Genomic DNA, 23,985 nt, shown 5'->3' with positions numbered 1-23,985 from the left:
AGTTTATTTTTTATTTTATTGTCATTAGATGTTCTGCCAATAAAGGCAAATATAGTAACACTGGTTTTCTTTATCCAATTACCATAGAATTGTTTGTGTTAACTTTTACGTTAGCGCTGTTTGTCATTTTTTAGAACTTTTTAAATTTGTTATTTTCATGCTACTACCCCATGATATAGATTTCGTTTTCTATTTTAGGAATTATTGGTAATAAAAGAAAACGATACTTAGTTCTGTGACTATGAGGAGAACTAATCTAAAACAAGTAAAACTACGACAAGCGCTAGTGACATTTCTTATTCATTTGAGCGAAATTTTCTCATATAACATATCCCCGTTTTGTATAAGTAATGCACCAATAAATACAGAATAAAAGTTCATCAGTAAACTTAAAATACCTGACTTTTTAAAACAGAATTTACAAGTTAAGAGTTAAGACCTGTTTGCGCATGCGTGAAGCTGTGCAGTATATGCTACCACCACCATCTAAAGTGACAACTACGTGATTTGTTCTGTAGTACTTGGGTGGGCAGTTTAAAAAGTTTCGTTAATCTGGGCAAATCGAATAGTTCCTCCAAGAACCTCTAGATGCGCGATGGTTCAACGATTTTTAAAAAGTTAGAGGCGTTTTGTATCCATATGAATGTGATGGTTTTTTGCTCATAAGTGGAAATCTAAATTTCAACTAGGTAAGGGTAGTTAGCCTAGGCTAGCCAAATTTCCGTGTTTTTGGGGAGAGATAGCCTGCTTTTGAAGACTTTATTTTTGTTACTGAAAACGAGAAAAGGGTCAGGCTAGGTCTCGTTCGTCACAATGAAGACTTCCAATACTGCAACCGTTTTAGGCGATAAGGTAATTATGCTATCCCACGTAGTATAGAGACTTCCAATTTAGAAATTTGGGTAATTCTAAGCCCGCATTCCGCGGTACAGTAGACTATGGCAGTTGACGTTTTCCTATGTTATTTTACCTGCCGAACAAGAATTTAAAGTAATATTTATTCGGTCGACTGTAATTAAACCGTAAATTACCTCTGAAGACTACATGACAGTACAAGGGGTACGATGTACCAACTACAGAGTTCAAAGGTAAATAACAGATTAGTTACAGTCGACCGGAAAAATATTACCTTAAACTCTTGTAAAGTAAGCAAAATAACATAGGAAAATGTCAATTGCCATAGTCTACTTCAAATGAACAATCTTCGAAGTGTTGGTTCGGGGCCATGAAACTTAAACAAACTGCCATATTTGAATGTTAGTAAGGGGTGTGGGATATGTAACTAACAGGGAGCCTTATGTCCGGTAAAGGGGTTGGAGGGCGGTTACCGGAAGAGGAAGGCAGAGGTATGAGTTGGTAAAGCCACGCTGGGATATGGTGGTAAATAATTCCCAATAAATATCACCGACATCAAAAGCACTGAACCTTTGGAACACTAAAACACAATATAACAAAGTACATAAAGATTAGGAACCTTACCTTAAAGGGGTGGAGGATAGAGTTCAGCAGCCGCTTTCACGAAGGCATGGATCCTCGTCTTGGGGTCGTGGAAGTGGATTTTAAAGTACGCCACTGTCGTGATCGTGACAGTTTATTACTAACCTTTCATACTGCCCCGAGTAATGGGCTGAAATGTCCTTATAACTAACGAAACAATTATCACATGTACGGGGCAGAGTCGAGTTAGTAATGAGGCCCGGAGGAGGTGGAGGTGCCTGGGAGTGCTTCCGCCATCTGACTGGTTGATAAGTGAAGTGAGACACTGGCAAGTTTGTCAGGAGGAAGGGGTGGAGTGCTGGAGACCACGAAACAGAGTAGGGAGGACGGGGTGGGGGATAAATATTCACGTTTGTGAAAAAAAAAAACACGAACACTATTGTAATGGGTGGACAATATAGGAAATGGAAATGAGGAAGGCCTGTTTGGGGGTAATCGAACTTGACAAATGTTGAGTGAAATCGTACAAACATAGCTGCTTTTATGTTTATGAAACCAAAGTTATCGTGTATTATTATAAAAGTAAAAAATATTGCAATGAATCCTTACAGTAGGGACACATATTTTACGTAAGAGCTAATAATCCATACATACATGAAAATATATATTATATATCTATACACGGTTTTTTACATCTGGTATTTACACATCTGGTACTTAGTATAAATTATCAAGTACAAGACTAATACCATTTTAGTGAATAATGAATAGAATATTATCAAGTTTCAAGGATCAGAGTGGCCAGTTCAGGGGGTGATTGAACATAAGAAATGTTTAGGACAATTGTAAAAATTGTGTAACCTAACCAGTGGGCTCCCCCCATCCCCATAACCCCCCCTTAAAGGAAGGCAATCTTAGAAGTGTAACATATAGGTTAGGATAGTAACCAAACCAACCTAACCTAGTCGAGTGTGTTACCTGATGGGGTGGGAGGGGGGTGTTCGGCCCCCCTGAAACCCCCCCTTAAAGGAAGGTAATCTTAGGTTAGGATCGTAACCTAACCTAACCTAACCTAGTAGAACATGTTGCCTGGCTGGGGGGGCCGGACTTCTTAGAAGTGTAACATATAGGTTAGGATCGTAACCTAACCAACCTAACCTAACCTAACCTAGTAGAACATGTTGCCTGGCCTGGGGAGCCGGACTTCTTAGAAGTGTAACATATAGGTTAGGATTGTAACCTAACCAACCCAACCTAACCTAACCTAACCTAGTAGAACATGTTGCCTGACCTTTAAAGGAAGGTAATCTTAGAAGTGTAACATATAGGTTAGGATCGTAACCTAACCAACCTAACCTAGTAGAACATGTTGCCTGGCCGTGGGGCTCCGCCCCCCCTGTACCCCCCCTTTAAAGGAAGGTAATCTTAGAAGTGTAATATATATAGGTTAGGATCGTAACCTAACCAACCTAACCTAACCTGACCTAGTAGAACATGTTGCCTGACCGGGGGGCGGAGCCCCCTTAAAGGAAGGTAATCTTAGAAGTGTAACATAGAGATTAGGATCGTAACCTAACCATCCTAATCTAATAGAACAAGAAATTGTTATGGGTCAGACAGGCATGTAAAGGTGAATATAGAAAAAAGAAGGGAGAAAAATGCATGTGTGAATTGGAATGTCTGTAAAATGAAAAGATGTAATACCAATTTCACGAAAAATGTAATACCAACAATTTCAAAAAATGTAATACCATCAATTTCACGTTATTGACAGACAGGTCACGAAACTTCCTAAAACCGCCTCCTAGTCCCACCCCTCAGGAGACTTTCAGTGGCCTGCCCTCAATTGTAACGTAATATTGTAAGATATATAAGGCAACAATATGAAGTGAGAACAAGTCAGTGCACATATTAAACAATACTATGATAAACGGAACAGAAATAAAAGCTTCAAATAATATTACACAATTACAAAACAAATAAGGAAAAGGAATATATGTAACAATGCATGAATCCTCCCCAAAAACCTCCTATCGCAACGTAGGGTTAATAATGCATCATGATTGGTTAAATACATGTAACCCCCTACAAAACCCCCATTTATCTCCTTAGGAAGTTTGTTTCTGAATTAAAAGCTCCCTTATATCTCGGCGGATGCGCAGTAGGATTGGCGCATGCGTAGTAGGATTCGGCGTCGTAATAGCAGTAGCAATAAGTGTATTTTGGCTATGTAACGGCTCCATTATTGGTTTATTTATAGCTTTATTTAAGCTTGTATTTCGTGTTTCAAATGTCATAAATAAGAGGAAATGAAGCAATAACACTACAAAACCTTCCCCCAAGTGTTTTACCACGCCCAAAACCCTGCATTCCCATCGGTCCCCCTTACCGTAGGATACAGTTGAACGGAATAATTCGCCCAAGTGTTTTATCCCACCCAGAACCCCGCATTCCCATCGGTCCCCCTTACCGTAGGATAGAGTTAAAAGGTAAATTACACATTAATTACACCCGGCCGAAAAAATATTATCTTAAATTCTTGTTCAGGAGGTAAAACTGTATAGAAAAACGTCAACTGGCATAGTCTAGTTCGCCGCGGAATAAGAGCTTAGATCTACCAGAAATTTGTATAGCCCGTCACTTGGCATAACTTATCGATAACCAAATCATTTTCGTGTGTATTAGTATATGATTTTGAAGTCTCCAATCGTTGGAATACAATAGATGTAGAGGACAAATTGCCTTTTAGGCAACTTTAAAGGAATAGCGGCCCATTAACCCAGTAATTTTATTGTAGTGTCTTACCGAACAATTATAGAGCCGTGATTTCCACGAGCGGCAGGATACTAAATTCAAATTTAGCGCGTCGGCGTCGCCAACACTGGTGGTGATGACGTCATCTCCCTCCACTCGCGGGAGAACCAGGTACAACTGCCCAGGTGAATCCAATTCTTTTCCTGCCGGCGTCCGGTGAACATCGGTGGTCGGTGCGGTTGGATTGACTTTGCTTCCGCTTTTTTTTCTGGTGGGATTTGATCTTCGGAATTGGTGAAGTACTCTTTTTTGGCGTTGTTGTTATTTTGCTTTTTATTTAGGCGTTGCCATGTCGGATTCTAGTCCGTCGGGAGTTAGGTTTTGCATCTCAGGATGTAAAACTAGATTATCCAAGCTAGAGTATGATTCTCACACTAAATGTGTTAAGTGTAGGGGACAGGTTTGTTCAGCAGATCGAACATGTAACGAGTGTAGTGATTGGACTGATTCTCAATGGAAGTTTTTTAGTTCATACTCGGAGAAATTAGCTAAAGACAGAATTAGAAAAGCAGCGCTTAGGGAAAGTAGACTTAGCTCTGCTTCGTCTTGCGATGCATCTGTTCCTTCTGTTTCTCCTCAAATTGTTATGTCTCCTTTAACTACACCTCCTATTCCTCCTACTAATCCCACTTCTCCGGCTTCCCGTGTAGTTTCTTCCGAACACCATTGCCAGTCTGGAATCGAGGTTAGATCAGAAAATTTTCGGGTACTAGCGAATACGGTTTTGCAACTTGGTAATTCAGTTAAGACGTTTTGGAGAAAGCGGCTTCAGGTAAGAGTGTAGTTGAGGGTGCGTCTGTCTGTCCTGACACGTCTCCTAGACAAAGGTCACTGTCCAGCTCCCCCGCACCGGGGAGAAGACATACCGGAAGTCCAAGGGAGTCGATCGGATTTGCCCACAGACAGGCGCCTCTCTTGTTGAGCCTGTTGCGCCTCAACAGGGCTCGGTTAAGCGTTGGAAAGGTGTTGCGGTCAGACGCCTTTCAAATGATTCAAGCGATTCGTCTCCGGTCGCACGGCGCTCTTGGCGAGATTCGCCCGTTTCGCGTCCCTTAAAGAGGCGTTCAGGCGCCGATTCTTCGCCTCCTCCAGTCAAGCGGTATAAGGAGCCTGAGAGTAGGGTTGCGCCTCGGCCGTTAGCGGCTTCGTTCGTCGCCCTCAATCTGTGCCTTTTTCGGCTCCATCTACTAGTAGAGATTGTGGTTTTAGCGCTGTAGCTAGCAGTTTCTAAGGGTGTTTCTTTAGGCGCTTTTTCGTCTGTTACGCCTGATGCGCCTGTTTCGCCTCGAATTTCGGCGGCTCCGAGCGAGGCGCAAGTAGTTTTTCCGCCTCCTGCTGAACATTTAGGCTCTTCCAAGCCTACGTTAACTGTTTTTGATTCGTCTCTGGCGCCTTTGCGCAAGCAGTTAGAGATGTTAACCAACTGGATGAATGAGTCCAAGGGTGGTTCGAAACCTTCAGATCCGGTTGTAGTTCCGTCTACTTCTTCGGCGGTTATCGGAGAATGAAGAAGAAGTAGAGGAGGAGGATTCACATCACCTCTCGTGTTATTCACGTCTCCTTAGATTTCTTCTGGTATCTTATCCAGATTATTTTGAGAAAGCGGCTCCGCGCTCCCCAACTTCGACTTTTTTGATGAGGAGGAAAACTTCAGACCCTCTCCTCCCAAAACTTGTTCTATCTAAAGCGGTTAGACATTCGTTGAAAGAGACGGAGAAATGGATGTCTATGAAAAAAGAGACTTAGGGGAAGGCTCTTTTTTGCTTACCCTCCCCTCTAAGTTTGCTTCGTAAGAGGTATAGGTTTTATGTAACTGGGGAAGCTCCTTCTCTGGGAGTTTCTGCCTCCTCCCAGGGAGAACTTCTCCAGTTTAATCGACTCCTCTAGAAGATCTGCTTTCGCCGCAGCGAAAGTTTTCTTTACAGCGCCTGAGTTGGACCACGTTGTAAAGAATCAATTTAAACTTTTGGAAGTCTTTAGCTTCCTTGATTGGACTATTGGCGCTTTAGCGGCCAAGATCGAAGACTGTCCTTCTCTTTCTCAGGAGTTAGCGGAGGATTGGATTGGTGTTCTGTGCCTGTGCGGACAAATCCATTAGGGATGGATGTGATGAGTTAGCTTCGCTCATCGCCTTTGGTACCCTTAAGAAAAGGCAACTTTGGTGCTCCTTTGCTTCTAAAAGGGTTACGTCCCAACAGAAGTCTGCTCTCTTGTTTGCTCCTTTTGTGAAAGATAACCTCTTTCCAGACGATGTAGTGTTGTCAATTTCGTCTGCGCTAGATAAGAAATCTACTTCGGATTTACTGGCACAGTCTACTAAGAGACCTAAAGCTCCTGTGGAGACTGTTCCTTCGGTTTCTCCTCTGGCCCAAGCGCCTTTTCGAGGGAGAAAACCCAAGCACTTCTTTCGGCCGAAATCGAATTTGCGACCTCAGGCTAAGGCCTCGGTCAAGGTTAACAAACCTTCCAAATGAAAGCTCGGTTCTTCATGCACCAGTGGGAGCCAGGCTGGCTCTGTTTTGGGAGGAAAAGGGGAAAACAGAGGAGCAGAAGCCTGGGTAGTGCAAGTACTCAAGTTCGGCTATCGTATTCCTCTCGTTTCACCTCCCTCGCTCTCACCTGTGCCAATTCCATTCCAGGCATACTCTCCGGGCTCAGACAAATTTCTGGCGCTAGCCGCAGAAGTGGAAGCGCTTGTTCTCAAAGAAGCGATAGAACAGATAGAAGGGGATTTTCCTCCAGGCTTTTACAATCGCCTTTTTGTAGTTCCCAGTCATCATAGGGGGCTGGAGGCCGGTTTTGGATGTGAGCGCCCTGAACTTGCATGTCCAGAAAACAAAATTTCATATGGAGACCACTCGGTCGGTTCTGGAGTCCATCAGACAGGGGGATTGGATGGTCTCTCTGGACATGCAAGACGCTTATTTTCACATTCCGATACATCGCGAATCTCGGAAGTACCTGAGGTTCATGTTCGAAGGCAAGGTGTTTCAGTTTCGGGCGCTTTGCTTCGGACTAGCGACCGCTCCTCAAGTTTTCACCAGGGTTCTATCCCCGATAGGAAGCTGGCTACACATATTAGGAGTAAGAATCTCCCTCTATCTGGACGATTGGCTTCTCCGGTCGGAATCAGAGTCGGTGCATGAAGGACCTTGGAACAACTCTGGATCTTGCCAGAAAGTTAGGAATTCTGGTCAACAAACAGAAGTCCCAGTTGGTTCCATCTCAGAGCATCCTTTATTTGGGGATGATTCTGAATGCTCAAGTTTTTCGGGCTTTTCTGTCCCCGAAGAGGGTTCAAGGCTGTCTGGAGACAGTTCAGGAGTTCTTGGACAAAAAGGTAAGTTCTGCCAATCAGTGGATGAGGCTCCTGGGCAAATTGACGTCAGTGGAGAAATTTGACTGAGTGGGAAAGACTGCACATGAGACCTCTGCAGTTTTTCCTGAGAGCCTCTTGGTGCAGGAAAGACACAACCAGACTCGATTAACCTTTCCTGTCACAGATCAAATAAAAGAGGACCTAAGGTGGTGGCTCTCTCGAGCAAGGTTGGAAGAAGGGTTAGATTTACGACCCATCCTCCCGAACCTACAGTTCTTTTCCGACGCATCGGACACAGGTTGGGGAGCCCTACTGGGAAATCAACGGACTTCAGGAGCTTGGTCGGAGAAGGAGAAGAAGTTCCACATAAATGTAAAGGAACTGTTAGCAATTTTCTTAGGGCTCAGACAGTTTCGGAGCTTAGTAGAAGGTCGAGTAGTGGCAGTGCATTCCGACAACTCCACGGCTCTCTCTCGTACGTGCGGAAACAGGGGGGGACTCAGTCTTTCTCTCTGTACGAAGTAGCCAAGGATCTCCTCCTGTGTCAAACGAAGCGAAGGTTCAGCTAGTCCCGAGAATTTGTTCCGGGAAAGATGAACGTCCTGGCGGACGAGTTTAAGTCGTCAACAGCAAGTGTTACCTCTGGAGTGGACTTTGGACAACAAGATTTGTCAGAAACTTTGGCGCCTTTGGGGACGACCGTCAATAGACCTGTTCGCGACATCAAGGAACAACCGTCTTCCTCTCTTTTGTTCTCCAGTCCCAGATCCTCTAGCTTGGTCGGTGGACGCAATGCTGTTGGATTGGTCGGGTCTGGAAGCTTATGCATTCCCTCCGTTCGGTCTAATAAGAGAGGTGCTGAACAAGTTCATGTCGCACAGCAATGTAACGCTAACGTTAATCGCTCCCTTTTGGCCCAGGAAAGAGTGGTTCCCGGACCTTCTCCAGTTGTTAGTAGACTTCCCCAGACTTCTTCCTCCAGAGAAGTGGCTTCTCAAACAACCTCACTTCAAGAGGTTCCACCAAAACTTGTCCGCTCTAGCTCTGACAGGGGTTCAGACTGTCCGGAATCTTGTCAGAGCGAAAGGATTTTCAAGAAGAGCTGCAGAAGCTATCGCTCGTTGTAGGAGAGAGTCTTCTAACAAACTCTATCAAGGGAAGTGGAGAATCTTCAGAGAGTGGTGTAGAAGTGCTAAAGTCTCTACTTCTGCGACCTCTTTAACAGAAATAGCAGATTTTCTTCTATTTCTTAGGAACTCTAAGAAACTGGCTCCTTCGACGATCAGAGGATATAGAGCCATGCTCTCTTCGGTTTTTCGACATCGAGGTTTGGATATTTCCTCCAATTCAGATCTGTCGGACCTCAATTAGGTCTTTCGAAACCACTAAGCTCCCGCAAGATACAGTGGCTTGGAACTTAGATGTGGTGCTTAAGTTCCTCATGGGGCCACCGTTGAGCCTTTGAAGTCGGCTTCACTCAGGAACTTGACTAAGAAGGCACTCTTTCTTATTGCACTAGCTTCTGCTAAGCGTGTCAGCGAATTGCACGCTATAGACAAAAGAGTCGGTTTCTCTCAAGGCAATGCTGTATTTCGGTATCTTTGACCTTTCTAGCCAAAAATGAGAATCCTTTCTAATCCTTGGCCGAGGAGTTTTGTGGTAAGGAACTTATCTGATTTGGTTGGACATGAGGAGGAAGAAAGGCTCTTATGTCCAGTCCAGGGCTATTAAAGCAGTATCTGTTTGCCACTAAGGGTATTAGAGGACAATCTTCTAAGCTCTGGACCTCGGTTCAAAATCCCTCTCGTCCTCTTTCTAAGAATGCTATATCGTTCTTTATTAGAGAGCTTATCAGGGAAGCTCACTCGCAGTCCGAGAACGACAATCTTTCCGTTCTGAGAGTTAAAGCTCACGAGGTTAGAGCAGTGGCAACTTCTTTAGCATTCAGAAAGAATTTATCTTTAGCTTCGATTCTTCAGAGCACGTTCTGGAGATCGAATTCGGTTTTTTTGCGAGTCATTATCTCAAAGAGATAGAAACGGTTTTCGAGAATTGTAAAACGTTAGGTCCGGTGGCGGTTTCTGGCATGGTGTTGGGAGAAACGGCACAGGGGTCGTCACCTCTATGCTAACTTTTCACCTTGAATAGGTTGTCGAGTTCAAGGGAAGCTGGGGGTACTGAGTACCTGGGATACTCACCAGTCCTGTTAGGTCAGATTTTACAATGGTTGGGTATATATGTTTTTAAATCTGGTGTTTGGTGACAAATGTTTTTGTATGATTGAATTTCTGGTCTTAGCCCAGGCAAGGGCAATCTTTGTTGTTACTATCCTCCGTCAAGTCAGCCTTGACTCGCTTGAACTACGGAAGGATTCCACTCCTGGTAGAGGCTAACTTTGGTCAAATTCCAATTCCTCTACAATAGTAAGAAGAGCACCGACCAGAGGCAGTACAGTCTGCTGTAGCTCTCTTACAAGGTAAGGTACAACAGACACCTTGAGTGTTTACTGGTATTGCAATAATGTAACCATTTAAAAAATACTAGTGGTCCACTGAATCCCACCTTCCCATAAATGTGTAATCAGCTCTATAATTGTTCGGTAAGACACTACAATAAAAATGAAATTTTCATTATTAAAATGAAGTTTTATTGTATACTTACCGAACAATTATGATTATACCCACCCTCCTCCCCTTAGGTGGACGGACGGGCAGAAAGAATTGGATTCACCTGGGCAGTTGTACCTGGTTCTCCCGCGAGTGGAGGGAGATGACGTCATCACCACCAGTGTTGGCGACGCCGACGCGCTAAATTTGAATTTAGTATCCTGCCGCTCGTGGAAATCACGGCTCTATAATTGTTCGGTAAGTATACAATAAAACTTCATTTTAATAATGAAAATTTCATTTTTGCCCACTGTGGTCGTGAATACCAGTTTGTGTTTTTATGTTAGAAACTGTAACGTGGACATTTTGTTGGATTACAACTTTTCATTGTGACTTGTTCTTCTATAGGCTCATTATTATTGACACCTCACGCATGAATATATTATTTTAATATTTAGGCCAACGGCGCAAGTATTCAAGTTATGACTGGGTTGGGCTGGATTTAAACCAACGAACCACCCGAGTGTGAAACTTTTAAAGCAGTCTAGGAGCAATTTGCATAGCTATTTTGGGTGACGCGTCTGTAGTTTGAGCCTCCAACTTGGATTAATCCGCCAACGATTAATATACATATATTTGAGAGGAGGAATAGTCAAGTCTCGATTTCTATAGGTTTCTACGTCGTTTGTATACACCAGGTCCCAATTCATATATGGCAGTAGTTATATTTGAAGACGAATAGGAAAATGAAATTTGGTTTAGATTAACCCAATTTTTTATCACTTCATGTTGTTGTGTCGAAATTCGTTCAATGCCATAAATAAACCCTCGCCTCCCAGTAAACAAAATTCATTTTTATTATTTAATACTTAAGTACTCATTGTGCGTTACTGTCTTAATTTATTATTAACTAGTAAGTTTTTAAACATAAAAAGGATTTTATCACCAAGCAAAAGCTTCATTATCTTCAAGTTTTAATAGTTTTGTTTTTATATATATCGCTTAAAGTACCCCCAATCAGATAATTAACCTCCATCCTTTTCCCTGATGGAACAACAGTACTTTTCTACTGAGATGGAAGAAAAATATACTTAAAAAATAGCCATCTGCATTATTGGTCTTCCCTGGGGACATTTCCTTAGCATTCATTCAGGCTGGGGAAAGAAATCCGCTACAAGGAAACTTTACGACCCTTCTCTAAATCCAATAACTGTCAAATGAATTGCAAATACCCTCTCGGCGCCATCGTTCCGTTGGTCTACTGATAGGCTGAAAAACAGTTTGTCTGTAGATGGGATTCCATCATAGAGTTGTCCTGTTGATATGTCTAGCCTCTCACGCCGAGACAAGTATAGGCCATACGTAATTTGTGTGTGAATGGAGATTTATTGATTTTGGGGGGATATCAGTTATTAAAGGACTAAAGTAAAATGGAATGAACAGTAAACGATATAAAGCATCTGAACTAAGACAAGTATTTAGGGCGTATTTCTAGATTTATACGTTAAGTATCTGCCGTTTCCAATCTTTTATGGCAAGTAAACTCTCTTGGTGCGCTCTTAATTTTGTTTTTATTGTTAGCTGACATTGCTTAAAAAAATGTATATATAGCAATAAAAGATGCAGTTACCAGTGAATTTGCTGTCATAACCACTTTGAAAAGGCTGATACTTCAAGTAGAAGTCCAGAATACGCCATGAATAGCTGTCATATTTCTCTTATGTTATATATTGTTTACTGCTTATTCTCATTCTTATACAATTGTAGTTTATTAGTTGTAATTGTTAAGTTCAATTGTAGGTCTAGATCGTGTATACTTAAGCTTCGTGGTTTTGACATTCTGCGGTCATAAATTTTGATGAGCAAGTTACTTGACGCTAGTAAGAAGAAGAGAGAGAGAGAGAGAGAGAGAGAGAGAGAGAGAGAGAGAGAGAATCTAGGGATGAGTTCCATAACTTTTTCAAATATCTTAATATATGGTGTAACCATCTTAATTGACGCCATATATTCTCCAAATTAATTGTTTTGTAGAATTTACAGAATCTCGTAATGAGTTTCCCTCTTGGGAGTGATAAGCTCTCGTATACAAATTAGTTATTAGATTAGCTATTTAAGTATAAGACTATTACTTCTTTTTCATTCAGGTGTCTGTTGGTACCTACTATTTTTTTTAAAAAGATCGAAAGACTAGAAAAGGCCAAGCAGTAAATAGGAATTATTCTTATCGAATAAAACCTATAAGGGGGGGGGGGGGGGGGGGGGGGGGGGGGGGGGGGGGGGGGGGGGGGGGAGGGGGGGGGGGGGGGGGGGGGACAAAAACGGTATTTGGTGAGGGAATGTATCGTAATCGCTACAATCGTAACATATTCTGAATGAGTTCAGTTCTCGATGGACATAACCTTCAGTAATACAGGCGATTGGTTGCTTATTTTAACGATCATCATGAATTGATAATTACACATACAAAGTGTCTTGAGGTTGTGAACAATGCAGTAGAAGTGGCCGAGACCTAAATTATATAGTGAGGAGATTCATCTGTGTCGAATTTTGTTTTTCAGTTCTAAACCCCTAATGAAAAAAACCGCTAATATAATAGGACGTCAGTGAATATAGCAACTTCAAATCTTAAGCATATACTAATCTACAATGTTCCAGGTTAAGTTTTTATCTTTAAAAAGAACGGAGACCCATACTTGTTACCAACGGCTTGTTTTATGGCTATATATAGGTTTCAGTGAAAGGCGGTAGTTCGTTGTTCGTGAGTTGATGGCGGGCACGTATTTTCTTGGACTTGGTAATTTTACGTCTCAAGAGAAATTACCTCGTAAGTACAAGAATATGTCTTCCATGTTCACGCCTAATTAGGGTAGCTTCTCAGTTAACGTAGGCGGTATTCAGTTGCATAATTTTAGATAAGGGTGTACATCGTATTCAAGGAAGGGAAGACCAGTTCAGCTTTGTGTTTAGTAACTTGGTACTGGATCTGTTTTAACGATTCAATTATTAGTATATTACCTCAGAGTGTACACACCTCATTGGAAAAGTGAAGTTCTGTTCACTAATTTTATAATGCCATGATTTTTAGATTCATTTAGGAATAGCTGGCGAGGAGTCGCGTTGAATTAGGATTGATAGTACATAGAAATTTGATTTTCTCACCGTAGCTCGTTGTAGGTATGGTTTACTGTTTTCTGCATTCTGCCCAAGTAATTATGGTCCCCACTTCTTTCCATCCAAATTAAATCAACATGACAAGATAATTGAATCAGGGTATTATGGAATGTGGATTAGTAGATCCTGTTGTGAATCTCAATGCGCTTATTACCTCTGTGCTGTCATGTTTATTTATATATAACACTGAATATATACGGAGTTTGTAATTGCCCATATAGACATTGTAGGTTAGTTGATGCAGCTGTATGACAGCTTATAGTACATCGCTGAGTAGTGTAGTTTGCCATTTTTCAAAATGTGCGTGGATACGATGTGGAAAAGTTGATACCAATCATGTGCAGTAAATGTACCGGGATAGTGTAGGTCTTCTAAGATGTAAACCCCCTGTAGGGGAATAGTGCTGTTGTTGAAGATTAAGCTCGCCTTATGCCAGCACGGGCTCTTGCTCATAAAGTAGCCTCTATAGGGATAGTGACATTAGTGCACAGTAGGCGTTACTTAAGGTTCTTTACAGCGTGCCTTCGTCCCCTAGCTGCAACCACTTTTGTTCCTTTTACTGTACCTCCTTTCATATTCTCTTTCTTCCATCTTACTCTCCACCCTCATCTAACAATTGATTCATAGTGCACTGCTACATTCACCTCCTGTTACACTTTCCAAAGCTTTTTCTGTCAATTTCCGTTTCACCGCTGAATGACTCGTAGGTCCTAATGCTTGTCATTTGTCCCAAATTCTATATTCAATTTAATTCAAATTAAAGATGTAACTTGCAAATCGATGCGTTTCAGACTTTGTCGTCACGAAACTTCTTCAGGTTCTTCATTTAACATAAGGTTCTAAGTCAGGAAATTATAATATCATTCTAAATCAGAGCGCCTCAACGGCGTGATTGGTATGGTATTAGCGTCCCACCTCGGTGGTCGCGGGTTCGATTCTCGGCCATTCCATTGAGGAGTGAGAGATGTGTATTTCTGGTGATAGAAGTTCACTCTCGACTTGGTTCGGAAGTCACGTAAAGCCGTTGGTCCCGTTGCTGAATGACCACTGGTTCCATGCAACGTAAAAGCACCATACAAACAAACAAACATTCTAAATCAGAATATAATTATCACTCCATATAAAGATGTGATTGTGCGATACCTAATTGTCTAGGATTTCTTTTTGAGTTCCTTCAAGTAACTGAAGTAAAGAAGGGGGAGGTGGGAGAGGCTGGTCACGTAGCCCGCCCCCCTCCCCCCTGGATATGCATACCAGAACAACTACTATTACTGTGTGCATATTGATGTACATGTACCGAATGTGTGTACATGTGACTTGTGTATATGATGATCCTAAGTATCGGGCCCCCTCACCCCTATCAATGAAAGTTTTCTAGACCCGCCACTGGTTTTGATTAATTTTGCTAACCGGTGATCGATTTCGGTCATATGTATATTAAGAATTCCATGAAGGTTGACAAGATTGCATGCAGTTATAATTTTGATGTGACTTTGCATTTTATGAATACGTTCCGGCACATTTAATTGGAGAGGGAGGGTTGACAGTGTATATAAATACGATTAACATGAAGTGAATTTGTTATAAAGAAAGTGAGAAATCATGCTCAAGGAAAATGGATGTCTACCGGCTAGGCTTAAAAACACAAATAGAGGGAATAAATAAGTAAGAATGAGGTTAGACACTCGGGATGGTTCTTATGTTTTAATTTTTGGATATAAGAAAATGGGAAGGGGGGAATGAAGGCAGTAAGTGCTGTGTTAATAAAATGAGAGCTAGCGTAGATAAAAGTGAGCACTGACGCCCAGTGCACAACGGAAAAATTAAGACATATCTAGAATTTGTAGGGTAAGAATAGTGTGGCATTAGACAAAAAATATGGTGTATTGATCAGTTGTTAATTATGAAATGGGAGCGTTAGATTTGGGCAGTAAAGGGAAAATGCTTTTAAAATATACATAGGTCCTAGTAAGCGCCTCAGTGGCGTGGTTGGTATGGTGTTGGCGTCCCACCTCGGTGGTCGCGAGTTCGATTCTCGGCCATTCCATTGAGGAGTGAGAGATGTCTAATTTTGGTGATAGAAGTTCGTTCTCGACGTGGTTCGGAAGTTACGTGAAGCCGTTGGTCCCGTAGCTGAATAACCACTGGTTCCATGCAACGTAACACACCATACAAACAAACATAGGTCTAAGTAAAACTTATAGTAGAATTAACGTAGAGATAAAGTGTGGAATAACTTAGGATATTGGTGTAGCAGGAAGAGTGTAGAAGAATGTGTAGACGAGGTTCGGCTTGATTTGAGCTGGCTAGAAGTGAGTCTAGAAAAAAAAAAAAATGGTTCGTCAGTAACTATCTTAAACATCTTGGATGGAAAGATAAAATCAGACAAAAATTAGAGTAGATGCAAAACTGGGGGCTAAGAGAAAGGCGTCTTGAATAATATGCTGATTGGCTTATATAAGCATGCAGATAGTTTGGATTAGAGTTTATGAAGACAGAAAGCAAGCTAATGGAATTATTCAAAAGGTTTTAAGAGCAAACGGTTGGAAATGCGTTAAGTGGTAAGTAAAGTACAGAGGGGCAGTGAAACTCAGGTATATGTAACATTCGATGTTAATATGGATAATGAAAGGATTTGACTCATTTGATTTACTTTCGTATTTGGAATTAAATAAAACTGATGAGAGTAGGTCGAGAGATGGGACGCGTCACCGAATGTGGATCAAGAAGAATTAAAGGATGAGGTATGTTTTTATGCTAAAAATACTATAAAAAAAGGCCAGTGTGGGGGAAAAGGTGGATGATTGTACTTCGAAATTTGGGCAGATGAAGAGAGTGGATAAGATAGACTGGTGAAAATTATAATTTGGAGGCTTTCCAATAGAGGAGGAGGAGAGGGGAAGACGTATTGGGAAGATAGTTCCTTATGCAGCGCTGGTAAGATACATTTGATTGGTGCAGTGTGTATAGTAAGGTTCGACAAACTAGTGATGGGCCTTGCCAGTAGATCCAGTATGTAAATAGGCTCATCAAGAACCTTGAGACTAATGATAGTTTTCTGAGCATGGGGTTCATCCTCGATTCTGCAGTTAAGGAGGAATGTGGCAGTGAGCCTTGGCCCGTCGTTTTTGTTAGTGGAATGTCATAATATTTACCAAACAAATATATATATTATATATATATATATATATATATATATATATATATATATATATATATATATATACATACATATATACATATACATACATATATACATATACATACATATACATACATATACATACACGCACAAACACACACCTTTGTTTATCTGTAACTGATGCTGAAGAAGAATAGCATCAAGAAAAATAATCAAGTAAAACGAAATAACTAAAAGAAAAAAAATACGGAGATGGAAATATGGGTTAGCCCTTAATCGCAATTTAAAACATTGAGAGAAAAAGTGAAAAATGCACCTTTTATGTTTTGATAAACCTGAAAATGGAAAAGCAAAGAACTGGAGATTACTCGAAAATGGAGGAATATTCCCGAGGTATAAATGACTTCACTGCTGACAGGGGAGGAAATAGATGACCCCAAAGCCAATGCAGTGGGATTGCATTGTCGACACACACACACACACACACACACACACACACACACACACACACACACACAGAGCCAACAAAAGACCACGTATTAAATAAAGAAGAAATATATACAATTAGGAGGTGAACGAGGGTGCCTAGATATTTCTCAACTTCGAATAAAGGTTAGTTTTACGACGGTATCCATCAAATGTATTGGATGACTAATGAATTGTTCCTCATTGATAAAGACCTGAAAACGTGAAGCGAAAATGGTCGAGAAAAACATTGTTGTAGACTACTCGGTATTTGACAAGGGCTTTTAGAGCGCGAAGAGACGGTGACGAGAGTATACACAGCTTGGGAGCGAGACAGGTGTATTGATCAATTAGCGAGTAAAAGGTATAGGCCTAAGCTTCTCCCCCAGCCCCCTCTTTGTCATCAGTAAATGGAACCTCCCAATATACGTTTCCCACGCAATTCTATCTCCATCTCGCTTATATATCTGTCTTCCAATCACGAGAATGGGAGGGGAGCGATAAAACCAGAAGCGGCTGCAATAAAATCCATTTTGCTTTTATCGTTTTCTGTTGTCGTCGACATGCAATGGAGGGTCTGGTGCTTTCGTAATCTGCTGCTTGCCTTTTCGTCCGGTTTCTGGTCTCGTCAGCCTCACAGCACAAAATTATATCCTGACACAGGCGTGAATTTGTAGCATTGGAGAGATTCTTGAATGAAGTTATTTACCCATATAGTATAAATACAGTTTTAATTCACTGTGACCATGTTTCAGAATATAATGTTAATTGGCAACTCTTCATAGAGCAAGTAGAGGATAGCCAATGCGCTTTCTTAGAACACAGTGCTTCTCGCAGGTGACAATCTTCCCAGTATAATATATAAACCTGATAAAATCTATCGTTATGGCTCATGAGGTACTCTTTAGGAATTAGCTTTTTAAATTTAGTTCACCGTTTCTCTTGATCACAAGTTTATCAAACTTTTTGACCGAAGGGCAGACCTGGGTCACTCATGGAGGACTATTCACCACCTGTTACAGGTTGGTGCGACTCTCGAAATAATTATCAAGAAGTCTAAATAGACCAAAAACGCCCAAAGGGCTCTCTCACAGGCTAAAAGCATGTATATAGAGAGAAGTGACTTTGAATTTCAGGTCTGCCTAATCAAAAACAACCATTCCAATGTCAAACCTCTCCACTACAGGGAAGGAGAGCCGTTCCAAAGAAAGAAGAAGAACAGCGCAATCCATCCATCAACTCCCCGTTTCCCCATCGTTACCATGTTCACCTATTTCGCCTTGACAGGTGTTTACCTTTTGTGTGACTCTCATTTATTTCCGTTATTTTGGGATTATTATCCTCATCCTAATGTGAGTTTTTTATCATTAATCATTCCTTTTAGCCCATAGTTCATTTTGGTGTTTTCCTTTGAATTAAGTGTGTATTTACTTGAGCGGCATACCATTTCATGATTGGTTTTTAGCAACGCGGCAGACATTCAGATTTGCTAATGTCTGCCGCGTTGGCGATTCCTCTTCTTGTCCTTGAACCAGGTATCTAGTTCAGGATAGGTGGATGAAGGCGGCAGGACCGCTTCCTTCGAGTTGAAGGTGTACTTACTTACTTGAGCGGCATACTATTTTATGAAGGTGGTTTTTAGTAACGCGGCAGACATTCAGATTGCTAATGTCAGCCGCGTTGGCGATACCTGATCTATCCTGAACCAGGTATCTGTTTAGGATAGGTGGAAGAAGGCAGCAGGACTGCCTCCTTCGAGTTGAGGGTGTATTTACTTGAGCAGCATACTATTTCATGAATGGTTTTTAGCACGCGGCAGATATTCAGATTGCTAATGTCTGCCGCGTTGGTGATATACCTCTTCTATCCTGAACCAGGTATCTGTTCAGGATAGGTGGATGAAGGTGACAGGGACCGCTTCCTTTGATTTGAGGGTGTATTTACTTGAGCGGCATACTATTTCATGAATGGTTTTCAGCAACGCGGCAGACATTCAGATTGCTAATGTCAGCCGCGTTGGCGTTAATGACGCCTAGTGTGTGTATTTTTCTTTGTTATGTTTTTTATTCATTCCATTTCTACAGTTTATATTGCTTTAGTCCATTTATCAGCCTTACCTGCCGCCCCCGCCCCCTTTTTTTTCATAGTAGCTGCAGGATTATACTGGTTGCATTTTGCTGCAGTTGCCGCAATTGCAGCGGCAGGGCTTTTGAAGGGATTGAATACCTTGATTACATATACCCTGCCGCCCCCCTATTAACCCTTTCCATAGCAGCTCTAGGATTGCCCTAGTTACATTTTGCTGCGGTTGCGGCAGCGAGGCTATAATTGCAATAATGCTTGTTGCTGCGTTGCCGCCTTAAGGTGTGCCGCCCTAAAGTGGGATGCCACCCTTGGGCGGCAAGGGATTTTTTGATGATTTAAACTCAATAGGAAATCCTTCTTCCAGAATGCCCTGCTGTGAATGCAATCACGCAACAGAGGACATAACCCACGACTCGTGCATGGAGCAATTTTGTGGCAACTGTGATGGGACTATGGGACAAGGCCGTAATTTGGCCCAAACCGAAGACGCCATCATCGCCTTTAAGGCGCTTACTGCCTGAATTTATGAGTTTGGTTTGGGAAAAACTGTTCATGATGTTCATCAGAATTAAGACCACATACTGCGCCTGGATTTGACATTTTTCCTGCTGGATCTCAATCCAGGGTCGGTAATTTCTTTGTCTTTGCTCAAAATGTTGAGGTTTTTTAGGTTTGAGTTTTGTTTACCTGAACTATTCCTGAAGACTTTCCTTTGATGCGTGTCTCTATAGCAGATAATAGACGACCAAGAAGAGGAGTCTTTATCTTGCAATTGACAGGATGTGGCTTCCTCAAGGGCTTCTTCTCTGCCAGTGAGGTGGTTTTCTTGAAGTTGACTGCATCTCGGAACCTGCCCGATGCGATACTGGAATCTTCAACAACTGTAATTTCTAAGCCTTCTCCTGCGGCCTTTAAAGAACCTCCTATACATGCTAAGTTTCTAAGTCTGCTGCCCTGCCAAAGAAGTCATACTCGGCATCTAGCGCCAATCTAGATCTCGTGGATTCACACACTTTCAGGGGAAGTCGACATCCAATCCTCTGCAGCTTCTTCCCACGGTTCTATGAAGGGTGGCTCGTCCAAAGACCCCATCTCTTCAGCAGTGACTCAAGAAGAATGTATTGCCTCTGCCGCCCTTACACAGTCGCCTCCTGGTCCCGGTTAGCCCCTTCCGCCTCAGGGCGCCGTCCCTCTCTGGCTAATTCTCAGGATACCTTGGAGATTATCCTTGGAGCAATTAGGGATATGCAACAGAGGATTGTTACTCTAGAGGAAAAATCCCCTTTAAGAATCTCACTATGATTCCTCGTCTGATGCCACCTCTATCCAGAAGAATATTTCATTAATTAGAAACTCTCAGGAGGCACAGGTTCAAAGAGACGTGGCTCCTCCAAGAAACAATGGGCATCAGCCCAGTCCGTCAGGCTTATGAGGCCCTTTTTGATCGTCTTGCACCCGATCCTGCTGCTATATCAGAATGGAACGACAGCCCCTTCCATCCTCCAGATTCGAAGGGGGAAAGGGCAGTAGTCGTGCATCTAAGAATTTCGTCCCCTACTCTAGTACGGGAGGAAATGACACAGGACAGAGGTAGATGGAAGAGATTCATTAAAAACAGCGACCCCGAGTAGGGATAACCTGGGAAGAAGACTCCATTTCTCCCATAACATCTATGGAATACATTAAGACATTTGAAAGGGGAGAATTTTGTTCTCATGGAACCGGCCGTCTTGTTCAATTCTGACAGATTGCAGCCGCTTCCTAAGAATGCTGTTCAAGACGAGCTAGATGCACATCAGAACTTCCTCAGCTCATTGAACATGACCATCGCAGCGGAAGTACTAAAGTTAGTATATCCTAGTTTTACCAGAATACTGCGCTGATTAACAGTTCCCCTAGGACTGGTCCCGAAGGATAAGATAGTTTTACGTGGCTAGGAACCAGTTGGTCACCTAGCAACGGGACCTACAACTTATTGTTGGATCCAAACCACATTATATCTTGAAATTAATTTCTATTACCAGAAACAATTTCTCTGATTTAGCGTTGGCAGAGCCGAGAATATACTCGTCCAACGAGGAACTAATGGAAGTACCAACCAGGGACGACCCCTAAAGAGGATCCTAAATCTTCAGCTCTATGCTTTGTTGAAGATGCCCTTACAGCCATGGTAGACAGCCTACAACCTCTTCACTAGAAAAGAAAAATATGAATTGAGGAAGCTCGCACTTCCGGGCTGTTTTAGAAAAAAAATACTCTGGTTTTAAAAGTTCCTCAGTCCAGATCCGCTTTGCAAAGAACCTCTCTCATGAGGACGCTTGGGAAGGAGTAGTCACCCAAGCTGTTCATCAGGCCAAGTCTATGCTGACCATGCTTGGTTTTAGGAATCCTGCTACGAAGTGCCCTTTCTCACAAAAACCTTGGGTAACTTCAGAAGGAATTACAGAATCAGTACACTTCTTCATCTTCTAACAGATGTCCCGACGGGGGTACCTCAAGAGGTCGTGGAAAATGTAACCTCGCGGGGCAGAGGTATGATGTCATCCAGGTACCCCTAGATGTAACCAGCTTCCCAGGGGGAGGGTAAATCTTTTTTTTAGAATTTGAGGGTTGGCAGGAGACTCCAATACTTTCATCAATATTGTACAAAGAGATTCAGGGTCTTGCAATCATAAAGGGGCTGAGGGTGGGAGTGGTGCAGTTCTCCATCCCACACTTCCGTTCATTCTTTCAGGCTTCAATCCACAACTCAAAGAATTTGCTTCATACATGATGAAAATCGGGCAATAGAGGAGACCGACCTCCCTCTTTCAGGGCCCCTTATTTTCAGTCCGAGAGAAATACAACAAAGACGGATCATCTTGACCTGTCAACCCTCAACAATCAATACAATGTCCGACCTTCAGAATGACAACTTTGCAAGACGTAAGATCGTTGTTGCCAGTAGGAACTTTTGCCACCTCCATCGACTTGAAAGACGTCTATAGGCATATTCTGAATTTCCGATACACCCATATTACAGGAAGTTCCTCGGATTCAGTCTAGAATGAAAGAAGTTTCGTTTCAAAGCTCAACATCGCTCCAAGAGTATTCACGAAGATCTGCTGTCCAATTCTGAGGGAACTCAGGCAGAAAGGTATCCAGGTATTGATATACCTGGACGACTGGCTGATATGGGCGAATTCGGGAGTGAGTTGTTTAAAGGCAACAAGGATTGTTTTTACAGACCCTGTGAGGTTGGGGTTTTTTTCTTATCGACATGAAGAAATCAGATTAACTCCGGAACAGACTTTCAGTGGCTGGGGGTGGTTGGGACACCACTTCTGGTACCCTGTATCTGCTGAGAGACAAGGTCATGTCTCTATCCCGGACCCTTTCGTTATTTTTGAAGCAAACATCAGTGTCTTGTCGGCAAGTGGAGCAGATGTTGGGGAGGCTCCAATTTGCATCAATAGTCGACCCTGTGGGCAAAGCCATTTTAAAGGGCCCGAATCACTTTTTGATCACGAAGACCAACAGAAAGCAAAGGAATCGGTTATGTCCATTCCCTCCTTTCATCAAGAAGGCTTTAGAAAGATGGATGCATCCAGAGATTTTCTCGGCAGTGATTCCTTTCTGTCCACCTCCACCCAGTCTGGATGTGTACACAGATACCTCCCAGACAGGCTAGGGGATTCACACATCTGCAGGGCAGATGTTTCAGGGTGCATGGTCTCATCCTCTCTCAACTTGCCATATAAATATTTTAGAGAGAATAAATACTGATCGTATAAGGACTTCCCCTATACGATCGGAATTTATTCTCTTCTGGGTTATCGTCGTCGTGAGTTTCTACCACTCGGCCATATCTATTTACTCTACCCGTCGTGTATATTGCCATCAAGAAGCTGAATCTCCAGCCAGGGATCCACTTCAGATTACACTCGGACAGCGCAACAGCAGTGGCCTGTCTGAACAGGAAGGGGTCCGGGAAATCAAAGCCTCTTAGTGAGTGGACACTCTATTCTGAGGTTTCTTCAGAGGAGAAACCTAAACAATGACAGCTTTTGCACGTGGCGGGGTGAGGAAATGTTATTTCAGATGCGTTATCCAGAAGCCATCCAATACCATCGGAGTGGTCTCTGGATGAGACATCCTTCCACTATGTTTGCTCCCAGTTGGAGATGCCCCAATTAGATCTTTTGCCACTAGAGAGAATTCCCAGTTACCTCACTTCGTTTCTCCAGTGATCGACCTCCTAGCAATGGAGATCGACACCCTTACATGGGACTGGAACAGGTGCCAAGTAATTTACCTGTTTCTTCCAACAAAGATGATCCTCAGAGTGCTCAGTTATATGGAAAACTTCAGAGGAAAAGCAAAGCTGATAGCCCCATTGTGGACTGCCCAGCCATGGTTCCGTCTATTGCCAGCAAGGGCAAAAAGAGAGACTCATAATCCGGAATCCAGTGCTCTCGAAACTAGTTGGGAGGAATCGTTGCTTTTGTGCCTCAAAGATTCTCCTCCAAATAGCTTGCTGGAGTTTATGATTAAGATTCATAACAAGTTATACTCTAGTGATTCAGCAAGAATTTTATTTATCCTTAAGGAACTTCTACCAATAGACAATATTCAGACTGTGTGGAACTCTTTTTGTCATTTTATTAGATCTTATAATATTAGTAAGATTTCAGTGGAAACTATTTTAGCATTCCTGAGAAATCTTTTTAATGACAGACATTTATCTCCTACCACAATTTCAACTTATAAGTCTGCATTATCTGATCCTCTTAAGCTTGCTTTCAACATTGATGTATCGGTTCATCCATTTCCAGAATTTATGAAAGCCCTTTTTAACATCAAACCCATGATTCATTGTACAAAGTTTCTTTGTCTTCAGATAAGGTTTTTTAAACTGCATTGTCTTCAAGGTTCCAAGAGAATCCTTGTGTTAAAGATAGTTTATA

Source organism: Macrobrachium nipponense, chromosome 1 (genome assembly GCF_015104395.2).
Source record: "Macrobrachium nipponense isolate FS-2020 chromosome 1, ASM1510439v2, whole genome shotgun sequence".
Classification (NCBI taxonomy): Eukaryota; Metazoa; Arthropoda; class Malacostraca; order Decapoda; family Palaemonidae; genus Macrobrachium; species Macrobrachium nipponense.
This window is presented reverse-complemented; position numbering follows the sequence as displayed.